The 9,085-nt window shown below is 35.6% G+C and overlaps 1 protein-coding gene across 5 annotated transcripts in view; it reads left to right on the forward strand.

Moving 5' to 3' along the window:
* LOC107751774 (disheveled-associated activator of morphogenesis 1-like) overlaps positions 1-9,085 on the forward strand; it is a 47,593-nt gene that overhangs the window by 2,217 nt on the left and 36,291 nt on the right. For 2 of the 5 annotated variants that reach the window (XM_016567544.1, XM_016567546.1), the window contains exon 1: positions 7,754-8,063. The exons of the other annotated variants lie outside the window; for them this stretch is intronic. The gene's annotated coding sequence lies outside the window, so the exon portion shown is untranslated. Of the gene's footprint in view, positions 1-7,753; positions 8,064-9,085 lie in introns of those variants that run through there. 5 annotated transcript variants of the gene reach the window in all.

Raw genomic sequence — 9,085 nt, forward strand, 5'->3', positions numbered from 1 at the left:
TTTTTTTTTTTTTTTTTGGGAGAGGGTTGATGGTTTATGTGAAGGGTGTGTGTGTGTGTGTGTCGTGCACAGCAACGAGAGTTTGTTTTGCCTAATTGGGGAGGCTGGTAGAGATGCTGACATTAGACGTGTGGGAGATGTCTTTAATTACCGAGGTGGGGTCACATTGACACATTTGCAGTATCTCAGTGCTAGAGAATGCCAAAGTAGCGCCAAGACTTGATACCGGGACTTCTTTCAGAGTGCAACCGATACCAGACGCAAAACTCCACCCTCCCATGGGCTCTGCCTCTGAGCTTATCTGGTTAAGTGTTTTTTTAGGTTTTAAGTGGTTGTTTATGTGTAGTTTCTGTGTCTCCCGAGTGCATAATGTATGATGAAATATGTTGTAAATAGAAAGATGCATAATATACATTTGCTTTTGTAGGGTTTGGAGCTGTTTTAGTTTTGCTGTGCGTACAGAATTGAAAGTAAGAGAAGGACGAGTCGGTTTGGATATTCTGGTCTGATTATCACATGCTCATGTTGCTTTGATAAGATAGAGAAACCGTAATCTTGTTTCAAGTTTGAAGACAACACCCAAAACCCTCAAGCCCATGACAACCCCTCTGTTGTATCCATGGCAACAGAGATGTCTTTAAAGCTCTGTGAAGTCTCTAGTTTGTCTAAAGTGCTATGCTGTACACCTTTTATTTTTTATTTTTTTCAGTTTGATATTCTCTGTTTGCCACATTTACACTAGGTAACTTTAAAAGATAGATAGATCTGTTTTTTTTTAAAACAAATGTTTGCATTGTGATATTTTCATATTTTCAATTAAGCACAATTTCCCCCCAAATGTAATTACATTAATGCAAAAAATCTCTTTCTCATTACTATAATAGAGTAAAAATTTGAAGTAATATAATATAATTTAATATAATAATATCCATGACCTGTAAATCCATGATGGCTTTTAATAACATAATTCAAATGACAATTTATACAATACAATAGAGCTACAATATTCTAATTTTTTTAATTACTTTTTGGGTAAAATAATATAATAGTGGAGGGGGGAAATATTATACTATAGTATGATATAATACTTTATTATAAAAACAATATACTATAAAATAAATATTATATTAGAATATTATCATTGCATTATGCTGTATAAATCACCAATGATATATGAAATGAAATCTAATATAATCATTGGTGAGTCTCTCCTGAATTTTAGAATTTTTATCATTGATTATATTGAAAGATTCTATATGATTTTAATATTGTTGTTGTTACTTGTATGTTTCTGTATAGGCCTAGTGATTGTTTCGTAAGCAAATGTTATATTATTGTTAATGATGTATTGAAATGATACTGTTAATGTTGCCATGAATATAGCCATTGTTGCTGATATAGCGTTAAAACATAAATAAATAAATAAATAAACATTGGTGATTTATACAGCATAATGCAATGATAATATTCTAATTAATTTAAATACATTTTAATTTATTTAATATTAGAATTTAATATTATCCATGATGTTTTTTATAATATTCTATATTAGAATTTATACATTACAATTACAATGTTTTTATTTATATATTTATAAGAAAATGGGCTAAATAGTCATAAAATAATAAAATAAATGCTAATACAATATATATATTTTTTTATTTAGTGGATAAATATGACCCGTATTTTCATTTCACTCATTTCAGTTTCATTATGAGCAAACTTTATGTATTGTCATTTGTTTTCCTTTCGATCTGTTTTATCAGTGGTGTCTTGATTGTCGTTTAGTGCTGGTGCCAGCCTCTTCTTCGTCAGGTAGTGTTTGACTTGTACTGCACTGCACAAGCCTGCAGAAGTAGTCGGCTGTGTGTGTGTGTGTGTGTGTGTGTGTGTGTGTGTGTGTGGATGTGCCTCAGGGTTTGTATGACTCGCATAAAGGAGGTGTTCTGGGAGGCCTATCCCAGCTCTGTCCAGTGTAGTGGAACAAAAGCCCAGTGTAGCTGTTTAAATTTGCCATTCTCTCCTGGATAAAACTCAGACAATGCTCTGATCTCATGTTATTCATGTTACTGTCTTGCTTGGCACCCCAGTGCTCCACAACAAGCATTGGTAGAGTGCTCAGTCTCAGGATGGGCAGGGAACACACATACCATTGAACCAATCCGTCCTTTTTACAGGTTCCGGTAGTATCAAGCATTGCCACGGCCCATGGCATCCTGTTGCAATCTACAACTGACGCAAGAGCTAACATTCCTTAATGGAGATGAACTAAATGTCTGCCTTTGACAGTGCAGTTTGACTGGTATTCATGAAGGTTCCTTGCTGTATAAGTATTCCCAGATACAGTATAGACTTTTAGCTTGACGGAGGATGGAATGGTGCCAGTTTAGATAAACAAAAACAAAATCCAAAGCCATTTCCAAATTAGGCAAAAATGGCAAGGGCCAATCTAATATTTACACAGGACAGGTGTAGAACATATAAGTTTTCAGGGCATGTAGTATTCATAGTCATATTTTATACAACTCAACCATGAAACCATTCATTTTGCTTTTGTAAAAAATAAGTAGTCATTTAATACTGAGTTATTATCCTAAGCCAGGGGTTTTCAAACTTTCTGACTTTCTTTTTTTGATTGTTAGGGCAGCTGAGAGATTTTATTTTATGTTCTGTGGGAGCAGCTAAAAGTAAGTGAGGTTTTAAAAATATTTTTATCCTCTTTTTTTTTTTTTCATTCCCTTTCACTTTTTTGATCCATTGTTAGGACAGCCAATACAATTTAATTTAATTTAATTTAATTTAATTTAATTTTATTTTATTTATTATTTCTGCACTATTTTTCTCCAGTTAGAAAACCCCTGTCCTTTAGCCTCAGTGACACATGGGGAAGCGTGACGTAGTTACGAAGTGGGTTTTAAGTAATGGATTCACCAGATGGAGAAGGTGGCGGCCAACAGCCATTGTCCTTTGATTCCATATCAGAGGCTCAAGTAGTTTACTGAAACAGCAGAAACGGTGTAGCCTTGAACTCCACTTGCACCAGGAAGACAGGCCGACAATAAATACGCTTGGGGATTGAAACAAAGATGTTTTGGAGGTCATTGTATTCGAGAACTGAGGGCGCTAGATAGCTTTGCAGAAGGGAATGCCTGCGACCTGCCAGCATTAACTAAACATTTCAGTGGGCCATGAAATGTGTGCAAATGTGGGTTTAGCTTAAGTGGAAATGCAAGTCCTCAACAAGACCGCTGAGGCTGAAAATGCAATCAAGTCTGAAGGTCTCTAATTGGCTCTGGGTTGGTGCCGGCACATACGGTAGGGTGTTTCCAAACAGTAGCCAGTGGCAGTGTGATTCTCGGGGGGAATTTTATTGCCCTTTTTGTTACCAGGGTGAACCAGTATGCTTCTTCGGGTTTGGCAATGACTAGAAGCCCTTCGGGGCGCACATTAGCGCAATAATGGTCGGGAAAACTGACTACATTTGTCCTGCGGCATGGAAGAAAGGCCACAGAGCTCCCAGCTTCATCCCCTCGACTACAGACAAAAGCAAGACTGTTTGTGCCGCAATTCTTGCCAGAACTGTTTTTGAAAAAACAAACTATTTATTCACTTTCTGCCGTATTTAATGAGGCCGATAATAGTTGCGGTAGGGTTAGGGAATGCTGGGTCATGTCTCTAACTTAATTATTTCCATGTTAGCTACCACTAGCTGTCAGACTTGATGGTTAAATGGCGATTGTCAACACTGGCTGTCATATACAGCTATATGTTTAAATAAATCACAGGTTGTTTCTAAAGGGCGAGGTTCTGAGTTGTCACACCTTGAATTCATCCGCCTGTGTGTGTGACACACCTAAAGTAAAAAAAAATGTTTCCTTCATTCATGTTCCAAAACATTGACTATATTGTCCATAAAACATTAGCTCTGACTGCTTTGGATTAGATTTGGATCGTATCATATAAAGAGGACAGGACACTTTCACCGGTTTGGACTGGCTGCTGCATTTTCAAGATCTTTCTGGCACGTTTTTCTATTAGAATTTGACTTTGTCTGTTTAGACAGTGACTTTGTGCATGTTTCTATTTTGAGGAAACAGGATATCCCTTCTTTTATGGCCACAAAAGAGGTTTTTTGCCGTGTAATGAGTGGGTGTGTTGATATGACTCTTGTGTAAATGAGATGAGTGATTTCTTCTGGCCTTTTGTAACCTTTATACTTTTCCAATTCTGATTTATTCAAGCTTTTATCCATTCCATCATAAGAGGTTTTCGGCCAAAGGGAACGGTGATATTTCTTCACTTTGTTACAGTATTTTGAAAGGAGCAGGGAGGTTGTTCTGGGATAATCTGGGGCAAGGTCAGTGGTGGGTGGTGGAATAACCCTCTAATGTGTGGTCATGCTATAAACACTTTCCCATAGGCCCATGGGTCGTGATGCACATCCTGTCATCAGGCACACACCCATTTCCCACACCATCTCTATACCTGAAAGTCTAAGGGTGTGAGAAATCCCTCAGAGAGGAGATGGCTGTATGTTTTCTCCTTCAAAAAGTTTACTCAAGACACACCTTACGCTTGAGGAATCAGATCAAGTTTGTGTGTTTGAATCTGATCAAATGCTTTGCATTTTGCGCTGCATTGATGGAAGAAAGAAAGTGAAAACATTGAAATAGTTTCCCCTTGTCAAGGTGCGGGAGTTCAGGCATGTTGAGGGGTAATGAAAGGCTGGTGCTGTGATGTGTAAGTGCAAAAGGTCAGCAAATTATTTTGTTATTTTAATTTATTTTTTATTTTGCAATGAATAATAGCATTTAATGCTGATATGACAGTAAAATAAATATAGTTAAATTACAGTGCTTGCATGGTAAGCATGTAAACACATTTAAAAATTTTTTTGCTTTTTTAAAATAATAAGCTCATAATGGTTCATCATTATCAGCTTTTTTGTTGTACATTTAAATGCACAAAATTTGTGTTTAAAAAACTTTTAAAGGGGTCATATGATGTTGCTAAAAAGAACATTATTTTGTGTATTTGGTGTAATGAAATGTGTTTATGCGGTTTAAGGTTCAAAAAACACATTATTTTCCACATACTGTACATTATTGTAAACGTTCTTTTTCTTTTTTTATACATTTTATACTTTTAAAAAAAAATTCTTGAATTATTAATTTGCACCACCTAATTTATTATTTACATTTTAAATTCCCATTATTAGAATATTTTAATCAAAATGTAACACTACAATGATATCATAGTAATATTCCATTCTGAATTGCAATTGATCTTTCTTACATCTTTTTGCATACAGAATGTCATCTACATTGCATAGGCATAAAAACCACATTATGTGTTAATGAACAGCTGATAGAAAAAGAGATGTGTCTCTGTGGCATTTCTACCAATGCATTGAGCATTTTTTGTTGCTTTGACAGCACTGTTGTTTTCTTCAGGAAATGCAGTTGTAGTCAGTAAATAGAGATCCAATATAGAACTAAGATATTACAACTAGATTGTTCTATTAAAAAACGTTAATGTTAACAAAATTGGCATAGACTCTGACCTCAGATGGTAGCGGTTGTTGTGCTGATGCAGTGAAGTGAATGTATTTGTCTGCTCCACTGATGCAAAGAGCAAAGTTCATGATCAATAATTGCTGTCGACAGACATACATCACCATTAGCAGTGCCCACACTTCCTGACGATGACCCTAACCTGACCTCGGTGACCTGTGCTCAGCATAGAAGAGGAAAGAGCCAGATGCACTCTGGTTCGTGTCCTCTAAACAGAGGAAATTTGGTCTTCTCTTGGAAACCAAGGCTTTCATTATTGCTTCCAAGTAGTATTCTGGGAAAATAATGGCATTTCATATCTGAAACAGAGTGCTCTAGGAATGCAACCAGACATTGTGTACGTGTTTTTGTGTGTGTCTGTGTGAAAGTACAACTGATTGGATGATGGAGATCAATTGAGTGACGTTAACTAGTGATTAATCAGTTAAATCAAACCTATCAACATCAGTGATATGGCTGATGTTAACTGAATGATCAATCAGTGTTTGTTAAGATACACTATGTAACCAGACATCTTCTGTGTGAGCGTCAGTTTAAGTCAACATAAGTCACATATGTTCCTGGTCTTATTTTGGATTATTATAGCAGTGCACGCTATTAAGAAATCTTTAATCAAAATTTAATAACTTGGTCAGGCTCTGAAACAACTTTCTTTTTCAGCTGGTGAATGTTAACCAATAGCTGTTCAATGTATATAACCAGTATTGACAGCATTCTCATCCAGGCCTAGATCCATTTTGGTATGAAGTGCTTATTTTTCAAACTTTAATCAGTCCATTTTAACTCAAAAAAAGCCATTACAGAAATAAAATTGGTTGCAGATGCCGTATATTGTCAAATTGAATGTGTTTTTGAAATCAGTACCAAAAACGTTTGATTTATTAATTTGCCTGAAAAGGCCTAATTGCCTAAAATGCCTGAGAGCTTGGTAGTGCTTTGCTACAGAAGGTCAGAAATACTTCCAAAAAATGGAAATAATCACTAACATATCTGCAGTAAAGATGTTCTGTGACAGCTGTTCGGCTTTTTAATCGTCCTCTCCAGCTGTGTTTCTAAGCCAAAGGTTTGTAAACTGTTAATAGACAGAAGGCATTCAGAATTATGAGCATTTCAAATCAAGTCTTGCAAAATCGGCTTTAACTTGTTTACTATCTTCCCTGCACCCACTTTAACAAAAGCAAGCTTTATTTGTAGGCACGCAGAGAAAGCTAGTAAAGAAACCATCTTTATTTGTGGGGATTTGTACTTTGTTGTAGTGTAAGCTAGTTTATTATGTTTATAAATGGTTTAAACAGTTTAAACTACATTTTTATGTTTTCTGAAGAAAATATGTGGTGCTTGTTTGCACAAAACTTGCCACCACGATGTGTGTTGCTATGTGGTTTCTAAGTTGTTCTGAATTTGTTTTGGCACGTTGCTGTGTGGTTGCTAGGATGGTTGTCCAAGTCTTTAATATATTCATGCTTATGGTGTTTTTGTTTTTTGATCATTTTATGGCCACTAGTTGAAAATCCTAAGTGAGATTTAAGGTATTATTCGTCTATCACATTAATAGTTCAGTAAAAGTGCTAGTTGCCTTAGCAAAAGTGTTATCTTAGTAATATTTATATATTATATAATATAAAATTATATTATTATTATAGTAGGCCATTTATTAATATTTGGCTTTTATTTTCAGTTTTTATTTTAAATTTTAGTTTTTTACATTTTGTAATGGGCTTTTGTCAGTTTTATTAGTCCATGTGTAACTAATATTTAATTAAATTAATTATTTTGTTAAATATTTTATATTATACATATAATAAACCAAAACTTATATATATGTTATATACATATATATTTTATATTATGTATATACAAGTTTTGGTTTATTTTAACTGTATTTCAAATGCCAAAAATAATAATACTGCTTAGCAAGCACAATACTAGACTAGTGATTGGTTCAGTAATCCATTTTATTGTTTTCCTCTTTGTTTTTGTTCACTCTAACATCTCAGATCTATTGGTCACTGTACACTTGTCAGCTCTGTGATTGTGGGTGGAGTCAAACTCAATGCAATCTCTCTTATTGCCCTCCCATTGGACAGTGCAGAAAGGAGGTGTGGCATACAGGAAGAGGGTGGTCCCAGTCAGACCGGGAACATCTGTCTGTCTGTGTGTGTGTGTGTGTGGATGGTGCACTTATTCAGATTCTGAGCTCAAGCTTACAGTTGTAGTCATATATTAAAATATTCAGACTGCTTTTACTGTAAATCCAGTGGAGAATTAAACCCGAGGCCATGCTGTTTAGAAGACTCATTTTTTTGTGTTGATCTTGTGGAGTAGAGGGAGTTTCGCCTGCTATTTCAGGACCAGATTTGATGGTGAGAGATGTATGAGCCGTTGCGGTCTGCGTGCTTCCCACACCGCAGCGTTCAGGGCTGAGATCAACACTGCTCTGGCTGTCTGGATTTCACGCAACGATGTGCTCTTGACATGCCTTTTTGAGAGGTGAGCGTGCTGTCTTTGATTTAGAGAAATCAAAATGTGAAGTCACTTTAACATTGACATTTGAGGATGTTTGTCTCTGCTAGCGTAGCTCTGTTAGAGTTTGTTGTGTGGGTTGCCATGTGAAGATACATGGATCGCTGCCGATAAGCTTTATGCATACTTACTCTATGGCCTACTTACTCTATGCTTTTGTCTTTTTTTCGTCCCAGGCCCCTAGCTAAGTGAGTCAGGTGAAACAGCCGTAAAGTTCTGACCTCAGCTGAGGAAGTATTATGAATGGAATGAGACTGGTGTGCATTTTTTCTGTGGGTGTGCCAAGTGACATAATTACATACTTAATCAGCTATACATAAACAGCCTGTCGATGATTTATTCATCTAATATGTTACTGTCCTTTTTGATTTATGTGTGTGCATTTTGAATGTTCTGATCTGTTTTTGTTGGATGTAGGTCAGAGGTTAGACGTGTGTGTGTGTGTGTATACGTGTTCACATGTTTGCTTCAATACTATGAGGGGCCGTATAGGCCATAACTATTGAAAAGCCTCTTACAAACACTAGTGAAATTAAAAACATTGATCAACCTTAGTGAAATTCATTCATACGCATTACTGAAAACCTCTTACATACACTAGTGAAAACACTGATCAACCTTAGTGAAATACATTCATATGCATAACTGAAAAACCTCTTACAAACACTAGTGAAAACATTGATCAACCTTAGTGAAATACATTCATATGCATAACTGAAAACCTCTTACATACACTAGTGAAAACATTGATCAACCTTAGTGAAATACATTCATATGCATAACTGAAAAACCTCTTACAAACACTAGTGAAAACATTGATCAGCCTTAGTGAAATACATTAATATGCATAACTGAAAAACCTCTTACATACACTAGTGAAAATACTGATCAACCTTAGTGAAATAAATTCATATGCATAACTGAAAAACCTCTTACATACACGAGTGAAACGAAAATATCACCTTAGTGAAATACATTCATATGCATAA

This window comes from Sinocyclocheilus rhinocerous, unplaced genomic scaffold (genome assembly GCF_001515625.1).
Source record: "Sinocyclocheilus rhinocerous isolate Xijiao unplaced genomic scaffold, SAMN03320098_v1.1 scaffold993, whole genome shotgun sequence".
NCBI lineage: Eukaryota > Metazoa > Chordata > Actinopteri > Cypriniformes > Cyprinidae > Sinocyclocheilus > Sinocyclocheilus rhinocerous.